The 12271-nt window shown below is 38.9% G+C and overlaps 1 protein-coding gene across 1 annotated transcript in view; it reads right to left on the bottom strand.

Annotated features, from left to right (window-relative positions):
* The window catches only part of MID1 (midline 1), a 234464-nt gene extending 222501 nt beyond the window's left edge, over positions 1 to 11963 (bottom strand). Inside the window, exon 1 of the mRNA XM_026449811.1 lies at positions 11742 to 11963. The gene's annotated coding sequence lies outside the window, so the exon portion shown is untranslated. The remainder of the gene's footprint in view (positions 1 to 11741) is intronic.
* Between the last annotated feature and the right edge of the window lie 308 nt (positions 11964 to 12271).

The raw sequence follows: 12271 nt of genomic DNA, 5'->3' as shown, positions 1-12271 counted from the left end.
TGGATCATATAGTAACCCTATGTTTAACTTTTTGAGGAACTGCCCAACCATTTCCAAAGTGACTGCACCATATTTCATTTCCACTAATAATCCCTTTCTTAACTCGAGCTGATAAAGCCTCTGTGATGGCTATTGGCAGTTACTAAACTAAACTTCAAAGTCCTTTCTTGCATACACTTCTGGGTCTGGTCAGATGAAAAGTGGGAGAGTGTATTTGCCTCACATGATTCCAGAAAAGCCATCAGAAATTAGAATGGGAAACAAGGAGATTAAGGATATGCATATTAATTAAACATCTAGAATGTAAGCTACCTATCGGTGAGGAAATTTAAAACTTTAAGTTGCATCAAATACACACAATTCAAGCGGCCATACAAAAATAAAAAACAAACCAAATCAACCAACCAGTCAAACAGAGACTCCCAACATCATCCTTGGCATTTGATCTTCCATCCGTAGCCCCTGAAGAAGTAGTACAACAATATGAGATATTTGAACTGTTTTTGTAGTTCTTTTTTTTTTTTTTTTTTTTTTTTTGAGACGGAGTCTCGCTCTGTCGCCCAGGCTGGAGTGCAGTGGCTGGATCTCAGCTCACTGCAAGCTCCGCCTCCCGGGTTTACGCCATTCTCCTGCCTCAGCCTCCGGAGTAGCTGGGACTACAGGCGCCGCCACCTCGCCCTGCTAGTTTTTTGTATTTTTTAGTAGAGACAGGGTTTCACCGTGTTAGCCAGGATGGTCTCAATCTCCTGACCTCGTGATCCGCCCATCTCGGCCTTCCAAAGTGCTGGGATTACAGGCTTGAGCCACCTCGCCCGGCCGTTTTTGTAGTTCTTAATAGCAAGAAATATTTTTGGCTATGAAGACATCTAGGTCAAAGCCTTCACACCTGCTTCTTGCCCACAGATGTACAACTATTTCAAAAAAAATCTCCAAAGCCATATGAATAAACCTTTTATAATCTTAAGGATTCTTAAGCTTCTAGATAGAGATTGATACAGACCCTGCCTTTTAAAGCAAGCTGGAACACTTTCTGGAATTCAAAACACATGCTTAGCCCCTGACAAATCAAGCTAGAGTCTGGAGGTGAACTCGGCTGGTTCTTTTACACATGAACCTTGCAACACTCCGACTAACTCTTTTTGTGTGGCCAGAAAGGTCTTGAGGCTTCGAGGCTGCAAATGGTTCCTGACCTGTTGCTACTAGACTCAAGTAGTCACCTTATCTTTTTTTTTTTTTTTTTTTGAGACAGATTCTTGCTTTGTCGCCCAGGCTGGAATGTAGTGGTGCCATCCTAGCTCACTGCAGCCTTCATCTCCCGGGCTCAAGCAATCCTCCCACCTCAGTCTCCGGAGTAGATGGGACTACAGGCACACGCCACCACACCCAGCTAATTTTTGTATTTTCTGTAGAGACGAGGTCTCGCCACGTTGCTCGGGCTGGTCTCAAACTCCTGGGCTCAAGTGATCCGCCCACCTCGGCCTCCCAAAGTGCTGGGATTATAGGCGTGAGCCACCCCGCCTGGCCAAGTAGCCATCTTCACTTCTTTGCCCTGATGTTTATTACATCCATCAGTCAGCACATTTCACTTGCTTTTTTCTGTGACCCACATGACCTGATTTCAGCTAGGTCAGTACAAAGCCAAAAAGGAAAATTGTTTGGGATGTTTCTCTTATTCCATTGTCTCTTCCCTATGACCAGACACATTTTCTGGATGGGGAACAATCTCAAGCAGGGGATAGTTGGAAAGTGTTGAGTGAAAATGCAAGATACGATGAGAGAGAAAGAATAAGTAAAAACAAAAAAGAGAGAGAGAAAAAAGAGTGAAATAGGGAAAGGCTATGTCATAAGACAAAGGTCAAAGTGGGAAAGAGTGGCAGAGAACACAGAGAGCAGAGAGAAGAATCCTGAGATGAAGGTGTTAGCAAGTGATAATCTCCTGGGATCTTCTCAGTCCCTATTGAGGTCTTTCCCTTAGGATTGTGCAATAATTTATTGGTAATGTTCAAATTGAATTTGCAAATGACTTCAAACCTTAGCAGGAGATACTGGTGGTTTATATCTTTGCAAATTGAAATTGAAACTCAAAGTGCCCTTGATAAACTGCAAAAAATTAAAAAAATAAAAAAATAAAAAAGCAAATAGAAGAAATCCCCTCTAGGTTATGCAATAGCACACCAAATGATTTTTTTTTTTTTTTTGAAAAATGGAAGAGGAATAAGTGAAACTAGCCAGCTAACTAACAGCAGGCACTGATTCTAGAAGTAAATTGGATATGGAGGTACACTCAAGTGTTGGTATTTATCCTGAGGAAATCTGGCCATTCAAATGATTTCAAAGATATTCGGCCTAGTTCTGAGCACAATTAAAGGGGGTGTGGGGAACTTGGAAAGAGTTCAGAGGAAAACCACAAAGATCAAAGAGGTGAAGAAAAGGGAGCTCAGAGGAAAGTCGAGGAGCTTTAAAAATCCAACCTGAAGAAGAGAAGGTAAAGGAGATAATTTAATTATGGTCCTCAGCTATAAAACGAGCTTTTCAGAGGTGGCCACCTGTTCTCCGTTTCCACTATGGATGGACAGAAAGGCAGGGGGCTTAAATATGCAATATGGGGGATTTCAGTTAGGTATAAGGAATTTCCTGACATGAAAGCTGGTAAATGATGAAAAGGGCTCCTGATCATGGACAGGAATAAGGAATATTCTTCTTACAAAATAGGTAAAATTCTCACAGGTTTGGAATGGTTTACAGATCTTGCTACCCAGAGTTGGGGGTGGGACAGGGGAGTGGGTATACTCTAACACTCTAGAAGAACAGATTCTGGTGCCTTGATTTTGCTTCAGATTTGTGTACGTACCACTCGCTGGCCCAATGTCTCACATTTCCCCTGCTTTACACAAAATGTCCTCCCTGGCATACCACTTTGAGATGTAATCATCTCCTCTGTGAAAAAGAGCGCTGGAAAATATGTTTGGAAGAGTTGGAATTTGTTGAAGGAACATAGTCAGCTAAACAAGACCCACACGAGTGGGGGTGGGGTAAAGGCACCTCGGAGTGCATGCTGGGATTAGGGCTAATTAAGATGTTGACTGAATCTATGCTAATCATGTCCCACCAGACTCTGCTGGATTAGTATGTAAATTGGTAAACTCTGTTCTGAAATTGCCCTACCAGCTGAGGTCTAATTACTGACTAGACATAACAAATAATAATGGGATTTGTATTTTAAGATGTTTAATTATGGAAATATACGTCTGGAAAAAAATACCAGCTGTATTGCACAAAAAGAGAATTCATAATGTTTTACTAAAGGTTTATGAAATTTTACACCTTTAATAAGAGCACCAGGAACAGGGGTGTGTGGGGAGAGTCTTTTCGGAGACCTAGCATTTGTGGAGGGGGACCAGAATCGCAATGATTAATTCGCTGCTTGAGTAATTTCCCCAAAGCTCAAAGACTAATTGTTTCATTGCCGATACACAGCATCTTGTGAGCTTTTAGTTGTATCACCCAAAGAACTGGAACTCATCCATGAAGAAAAACCAAGATGCCATGGATTTAACTCAACTACTCCATAGCATGCATTCAAATGGAATTAAAAGCAACAGGGCAACAATAGTTGTAGGAAAGTAAGTACCTAAAACAATTTTTCTTCACTGAAGTTACTCCATAATATTGAAATCATTAAATTTATAAATCAGAAAATGGTTAGTCCAGTCCTGAAGCAAGGGCATGTATTGAATGGTTTTAGAGAAAAGCAGCTTGAGCTCTAGAATTCACTGAATAGGCATCTTGGGACAGAAACTTCTTTGCAACCATGTATTACATCATTCTGTGACCCACCCTTTCCAAAAAGTAACATATGAAGAGTTATAAACAGAGTTTTGGTAGAGCTGTAATAGCTGCCTGTATTTGCCTGCCATAGTGCTATGACTCACATAATTTTAAAGGCTTATGGGTGATCATTAAATCTTTATTAGGTTTTACATTATAAAATAAATTATTCATGTCGTTCTAATACATACTAGTATCTTTACAGCCCTTCTGCCCACATTTGGATAAACAAATCCTATTTGCATATCATTTTTATTTTAATTTCAGACAATTTGGTTATGAAAATATAAGGCTTAAATGTCTATTATGTTCCAATTTCCCACACTTTTCTTGGTTCTATACAGTGCTTTACAAATAAGGTAAAGTTCACATAATTTAAAAAGATGATTTCCTTTTACTTAGAAGTTTTAGAATGTTTGCTCTTGCTGTTATACAGCAAGGCAATAGATATCAAATAAAATTTAGTGAGCAAGCTTGTGTTTGCAGTAGCTTCACGCCTCTGTACATTTGAAGTTACACATGTATATGGAAATTAAATTTGTTGATCACTTTAACAAATTTGTGAATTAGCAAAAATAAAGCACTAATTTTTCCTTGTGGTGCAGAACTATAGGGAAGAATAATACAGTATTACTTTGATGTAAGAATATCTAACCTTTGTGTTGGAAAGTCATTGAATAAAATAATTTTTCATTAAGGGCTTATGCTATTAGTCTTTGCAGATCTTACCAGCATATTGATAACTATATTTATTTAGGTTTCAATAGTAGATTTTAGTTTCTTGTTTCATTAGTCTTAGAAATCTAGGACACGTTTGATTCCCTGATGGTGGATGAATAAATCTGAACAAACTTTCCCTTTCAATATGATAGTCAGTTCTCACCTCCAAGCATTGCCATTAAGCTTGCATGATGTCATCCTGTAGGCAATATATCACTAAAAACATTCTTTTAAATGCTATTTTCCCATGCCCCAAGGCACCTGTCAGTAATTATATGTTATTTTCTATTAAAACTAATTGTGACCAACTCTCAGCATTGAACCCAGGGTCAGATACTCTGGTATAATAATTCTAGCTTTGTCCTCTTCTTGTCATGAGTATTGGGTGAAGTCAGAGTGGGGTGAGAATATTTAGAAGGTTCACAGAAACTGTTTCACCAACACATAGGTAAGCAGTGTGTAAGCCTGAACAGATGTCACCTTGAATGTAAGTCTTTCAGGGCTTGGGTAGAGAGCTATGGGATGAATCTCATAATTTCTGCAAGTCTCACTTTGAAGCAAATTATACAATTCCAGAGAGTAATCTTTTCAACAAATGGACTTTGAAATCCCCTCCCTATCTTTAAGGCAAGCTGCAGATTATCTTGATAAATAGCAATATTGATTTTAGCATAGAGATAATTGCCCCAAAATATACCTACTGTTGGTCATGGGGATATAACAAAACTCTCCTAGTTTGCTGTTCCAAATGAAGAAATATGGAGTTCTTCCTCAGTGGCTTTGAATATCTGTCTTATCTAAGTAGGTTAAAGGACATGGGAGCAAGTCTTCTGGGCTGAGACAGAAGACGGGAGTTTAAGTCTGGCTGGGCCATTCTCTGAGATTTTCCTTCTTCCACTGTAAAGAGGGTCTTTCCTAACAAGAATTGCAAGGAACAAATGGAATAAAATGTGTGCCTTTCACATAGTAGATACCAAATAATTGTTTGTTAAGTACATGTCTAGTAGGAAAGGTTAAACAAATCTAAATCTTTCTGTTGCATAAATTAAAAGCAAACTTAAATGGCACAGTCTCATCTCTTCCTGGTGATCTGGCTATAAAAGAATAAAAACCACATTCCTTTCAGTAATATCTCTTGGTAAGAAATTTATTAGCTAATGATTACAACAGTGCTTTTTAAAGCCCATAAGTAAATAGTCTATAATTCCATATTGTAGCTTCTACAAAGATACAGAATATTAAAGAAAATAAAAGAGAATGTAAAAAATACATTTACATATATCTTTCTTGGCATGATCTTCTTTTAAAGACCCACCTATATTGAGTGATACTGAAATCTTCACACATCCAGGGCAGCTCCACCCAAAAACTAGTCAATGATAATGATAATGAAGAAAAACTACATCAAAGTATCAAGACCTTACAAAATGTAAGCATCATTTTAGGATTCCTAAGGCATTTAAAAATTTTATTCAAAGGGAGCTCTGTCCCACATTCTTTAAACACACACATAGCAGAGTGAGACACTTTGGGATTCAAATTTCACTCTGCCATTATTTTACAGTGTTGTTGGAAATGGGAGAATGCAAGTGCATAACACATTAAGTCATTCAATGAATGTACACAATGTCTCTGCATCCCATCATCTTGACCTTCTTATTGCCTTGTTCTTTCCCACTCTCTTTTAGAAAAGAACTATGTTCTCACTTCATATTTATCCAGAGGGCCTTGGAACCATTTAATTTTTGGTCATCTATTTTTTATTATTGCAATATGGTTTTCTTAGTGTGGTTATAAATTCTTAGAGAGCAGGGAAATAAGAACTTTCTCCAATTTTGCCCTGATGTCCAGGCTAATGCTCCACATCAATGTTTTATTTTGTCATGGATCACACCCTACTGATAGCCAGGAGTCTACAGGAATGTGCCTCAGAAAAATTCACAGTTCATCTTGATAGCAGTAATTGCTAACTCTGTGGTTCACTCCCGGCCCCATGAAATGTACAGCTAGCTCTCATACTAAATATCTCACAAAATTATAATTGGTTGTTAAGCAAGGCAGTAGAGTGTAAGAATTAAAACCATGGATTCTGGAGCCAGACTACTTGACTTCAACTCCCTTCTCTCTCCTTACTAATTGCATGAGGTTAGGCAAATTACATAAAGTCTCCTTACTTCAGTTTCTTCATCAGAAAACTGGGATGATAATGTTACTAGTGTCTACCAAAGAGGGTTTATATGAAAATTAAATGTAGTGTGCTTAGAAGAAGCTAAAGCACTCAATGAATATGAGTTATTCCTATTATTATTACTGGTGTCTTCACAGATGGGCTTTTAGCTACTTAGGAGAAAAGGTGTTTCTGGCTGGAGTTCTATCCCCAGGTCCTAGTGCAGTATACACACATCTTCTCAGAGTTCCCCATCCTCTCTACCTCCCCATCATCTACCTGAGATATCCAAGTCACAAACCTCTTCCTCTCAGCTGTCCTGCCAATGCACGGTCCTTAGTATTTCTCAAACTTCTTGTCGTTTTCTCTACAGATTCTATCAGAAGTCATGTTCTTGACCTCTCTCTCCTGCATTCCAATAGGCAGCCTCGTTGGGCCTCCATCTCCACAGGGCTCTCTCAGTGAGCTTTCTAACATGGAAACCTGATCATTTTCATTTCATCTCTCCACTTGAAATATTTCCATGGCTCCCTACTGCCTACAAGATCATGGAATAAATACATATCAAGTCAATATAAAGAAATTTGTGTCTGGGCATGGTGGCTCACACCTGTAACCCTAGCACTTTGGGAGGCTGTGGCAGGTGGACTGCTTGAACCTAAGAGTTCCAGACCAGCCTGGGCAACATGGTGAAACCCCATCTCTACAAAAAATACAAAAATTAGCTGAGTGTGGTGGTGTATGCCTGTAGTCCCAGCCACTCAGGAGGCTGAGGTGGGAGGATCACTTGGCCACAGGAAGTTGAGGCTGCAGTGAGCCATGTTTGTACCACTGCACTACAGCCTGGGATCTCTATACAAACAAATATGTCACAGTGTACGTGCAGACCAGGGCTCCCTACTGGATACCTGGTGGAAACCAGGGCAGGTATGGCCAGAAACCAAACTAAACCAAGTTTGTCATTTCTCTTAACTGAGCAAATCTAAAATACTGTATTCTGTATTTAACCTAATATGATGTTTCTACCTTGATGTTTCAGAAACCATTTTTACATGTAAATACATATGGTGCCTGTCCAATCCATAGTTATATATGTTGGCTCTCTGATCATAAAGGAAGACAGGGAATAGGCAGAAGCTATCAAGGCAGATTCTCTGGAAGCATTAAGGTAAGCTGTAGGGAGTTCTCAATTTATACGAGATCTGGGAAGAAAGACATGGATAGTAAGAGAGCAATATAGAAGTGTGCTAAAATGTGCTTTTGTGGAGCAGGGAACAGATTTGGGTTTGCTACCTTAGTAGTGTGGCATGATTTTATTCTTAAAGGTCCTTCATTCCCTTATCTTTAAAACGGGCACAATAATACCTATTTTGCAGTATTGTTGAGAAGAGTAAATGATAACACGCTTGTAAAGGGGCCAGGGCAGTGTCTGGTATACGGTGGATTCAAGACATGTTCATTTCTTTCCTATGATTTCTTTTTCTTATTGGAATTATTGCAAATTATGTGTATTATTGTGATATATCAAAACATTTAACAAAAGTCATCTAACAGAAAACACTAATATATCAAGAAAAAATGAGAAGGAACAGTAATTTATAAGCTCTAAAGATTAAGGATGCTGGAATATTTTGTTCTGTATTTTCCCAATTTGTGCAATGGCAAGGTTAATTAACGAGAAACCTTTCTTTTGAATTATTTAAATGTCCAGTGATGAGAATAACACACAGCGGATCTTGTGCAATGTGAGAGGATTATTGATTAACTCAGCTCACAGGTTCCAAGTAGCCAGTAGTATATTTTAACGTATCAAGAATTCAGAAGAATTAGAGTTTTTCATCGTTGCTGAAACCACATTTGCAATTAAACCACGGGAGCTGGCAAACAATTGTTAGAACAGCACAAGTTGGTCTTTCCCTTCTAGCCTTGGTTACCTCTGCAATAAACTCCACAAAACATAGCTTTCATCTCTAAGAGCAAACGTGGGCCATATTAGTGACACCCACGCACTCAATAAATATATGGCAGATGAATGAAAACCTCATAAGGTAGTAGTGAAAAATGGTCAAAGTATTTCAGAAGATCAACCTGGAAAGAAAATCAATTCTAATGAACTCGATGCGCTCAGGTTCAAATATAATAATGAAGGTAAATAGTATTTATAACCAGAATGAACATGGGGCAGAGAATAGTGAATAATGTTGGTCAAAACCTGAAAACTTCACAGTTCACAGATAAATTGATTAACTGTTATCTCACACTCAGAACTCCCAAACTGACTGCCAGCATTCCGTAAACAATTCCTAAAGCCAAAGATAACACCGTTTGGTTGAATTAGCATTTTCAGTTGAGAAAAGAATAAAAAGCTGAAATTGAAAGGGAATTGACTTTCATTTTTTGGCAAAGGGTATCTCAGGCAAATAATTATTTCATTTTAAAAGAAAAAGCATATATTTTTTCAGGCTTTCATATCAGTGTGCATGCAAAGAAACTGTATTTAAATAGTTTATAACCTATAGTTGAAACCTATAGTTTATAACCTATAGTTTAAGTAACCTGGTTGTTATTAATGAAATAAATGGCATGCATTTTCAATTTTTGAATATTCTAATAATCACATCATCTTAAGACTGTAGAATTAAGTAAACTGAAGTAACAGTTGCAGACTTGAGTAATTTGTGTTGAATCATTTTACTTGATCAGTGTTTTCATGATAGGCAGATTCAACCGAAATGATAATAAGTGTATTGGCATATGTTAAGTTTAGAAACGAAACATCCATCATCAGAACTTTGCATTTAGCAAGGTTTCCAGTTTTATTTTAATGAGGAGGAAAAAATGCAGAGAGCCCACTCAATTAGGCAGCACTCAAATTTTCTCAGGGCAAAAACAACAACAAAGATTACCACCCTGTCTTGGGGATGGGGGAGGGGTGGGCAGAGTTTTTAGGAATTTGGTTCTCAGCTATGAGGAAAGGCTTCTGGACTTGTCCATCACAGAAACAACAGCTATCTGCCACTTCTGTCTTCTCCACACAGCCCCCAACTCCAAACACGCCTCTCAGAAGGACTTTTGTAGCTTGCTTAAGGGATAATTTGCTTCAGACTGAATCAATATATTTCTAAACTCTTCAGGCTCAAGTTTGCCAGGATATGATAAAAGGATATATTTGTATGTGTGTGCGTACATATAAAAATTTTAAATATATAAGTAATATAAATAATGTATTCTCTCTCTCTCTCTCTCTCTCTATATATATATATATATATATATATATATCTTCACACAAGTATGAAAGTCAGCTCTGGAAATAACAGAATGGAATTAGGGAGTAAGAAGCAACATCTGCCCAAGAAGGCTGTGTGCATGAGCTGATTCTTTGAAAATGCTGAAGGAAACGTGTACCTATTCTTTCTGACTCTAGGGCAGGTTCCTCATTTCTTCTTTCCAATTACAACACCTCTGCATACAGATAGAGAATATAAAGTTATTCAAGTTCCATTTTCCTCACTTGAATGTGAACACTTGCCCCTCCTTTCACAGTGTCTTGAACTTGCGCTAGGTACTACTTGAATTTTTAACAGTGGCTTGGGTCTGAACAGCTCTTTTTACAAAACAGGTGATACATACAATGGCAAAAATACATTCTCACAGGAAACAGACAATTGAAAAATTTCCAGAAGGACCTCACTCTCCTGAAGTTGTACCCCCAAAACTAATCAAATTTAGATAGAAATGCTTTAAAGATCCGAGTATCTGATAGATACGTGCATTCCTCTATGGGGTATAGTTTCTGCGTGGGCATGCGTTTTGCTTAAGTCAGTTGCTCAGAAGTGATGCTAATCAAGTTTGGGAAAAGTAAAATTGTTCTGTGACTACCAGCCCTTTGTGCCAGAAGCAGCGCCGTCCTCATACACCAGACAGAGACGATGCAGGATGTCCCCAGAGTCACTAACCAACTTCCCTCCCTTCTGACCCCTGCGCTTCAATAAAGCAGTTACAGTAGCATCCCAGAGCAGTAGAGAATAAAATGAGGCTTACCAGTTTCTCCTAGCGTGGACGAAAGGAAACAACCCCTCAGCTGCTCTAGGCCAGGCAACTGGGTCTCAGACTTACTTGACTGAGGGGACTCTGAAAGCTGAAGTCTTCCTTCCCTCTGTTTGATTTCTTCCCAGCAACCTCTCCCAGGATTTTTCTCACAAAGCACTTCCCTATTCTCTAATCCTCTCACAAGGAAAACCAGTGCACACACCAAATGACTTCTGCAGAAGCGCCTCTCCTGGGGAGCGAGGAGGGGAGGGGATGGAAGGGGGGTGTTTGCTGGCATTCATTCCTGCCAGGCGAATCCTCAGAGAGTCATGGATCCCAGCCCTCTGGACTCCTCATCAACTGGAATACGATAGGTTGTGGCGAGGCACGGAGGTGTGCATTTGCTTCTTCCTGTATCTCCAAACCCTGGTCACTATCCCTCAGGGATGGGAGAGGGGACGCCTCAGCTTCAAACTTCATCTGAGTCTTATGACCCTTTACACTCCCTCCCAAAACAAAGTAATTCCCAACGAGTTATGTAGAAATCAGCTAGATGCTTCCCAAATCTATCTGGCACCTCATTTTAAGAGCGCTTGACAATTTATAGCAGCTGCTAGTTTTTAACTCATCCAAAAGCTGAAAATAGATTGAAAACATCAAGAAAAGGTGGAATATCAAATATGAAAAAGTGATCGATATGTACTATCAAACATCCGGAAAATTACTGTCTTTATGAAAATTCATTTTTTAAAAAATCACTTTTTTAAAATACCAAATAAAATTGTTAAATTGTAAAGCATGACCTTCTTTTTTAAAGATATGGATTTTACCTTATCTTCCCAGGACAGGATTTGCACTTGCATTTGAAAATAATATTCACACTTTATAAATTTAAATCCTCTTCTAACTTAAGACAAATATCTTACATACATTCCAGATATGCTATAATCAATCTGGAATTCCCACTTACCCTCCAGTTTTTAAAAAGAAGACTTACCTTTTTATTACGTCATTTAAAACCCTGAAACGAATAAATCACAGTGGAGACAAGCAGATGGCAGACTTCTACATTTGCAATGAGGGCTGTTTGCCTTGGAGACATTATTTCTAAGGAGACGCTGCTGTGCTTGTGTCTGTGTTCGGCAGCATGCCATTTGGGGCTTTGAAACAAAATGAATCGGCTTCACACCACCAGCTCCACTACATACTAACACTTCAGAATACCCAAACTGGGGCATACTGCCTCTTTCGTAGTGTCCCTGCATAGAATCAGAGGTGACGGTTTGATGGATGAGTTTCCCAAGAGACAATGCAATCTGTGACATCACAGTTCTGACCGCACCCCCCACCCAGGCCCCTGTCTTGCCTCTCCTCTCCAGAAAAAAAATTGCCTTTGCTTGGTGACAATGCTATCTCAATAGCAAAAATGAGTCGAAGTGCATAGCAAATGCTATAACTTACCTGTCTTTCTTAACTTCAGTTTTCTGATTCCCCTTTGCTGGAGTAATGGGAGTAGGATGAGATGAA

Source organism: Piliocolobus tephrosceles, chromosome Y, assembly GCF_002776525.5.
Source record: "Piliocolobus tephrosceles isolate RC106 chromosome Y, ASM277652v3, whole genome shotgun sequence".
Classification (NCBI taxonomy): domain Eukaryota; kingdom Metazoa; phylum Chordata; class Mammalia; order Primates; family Cercopithecidae; genus Piliocolobus; species Piliocolobus tephrosceles.
The sequence above is the reverse complement of the archived record's forward strand: the minus strand, read 5'-3'. Positions and strand labels throughout refer to the sequence as shown.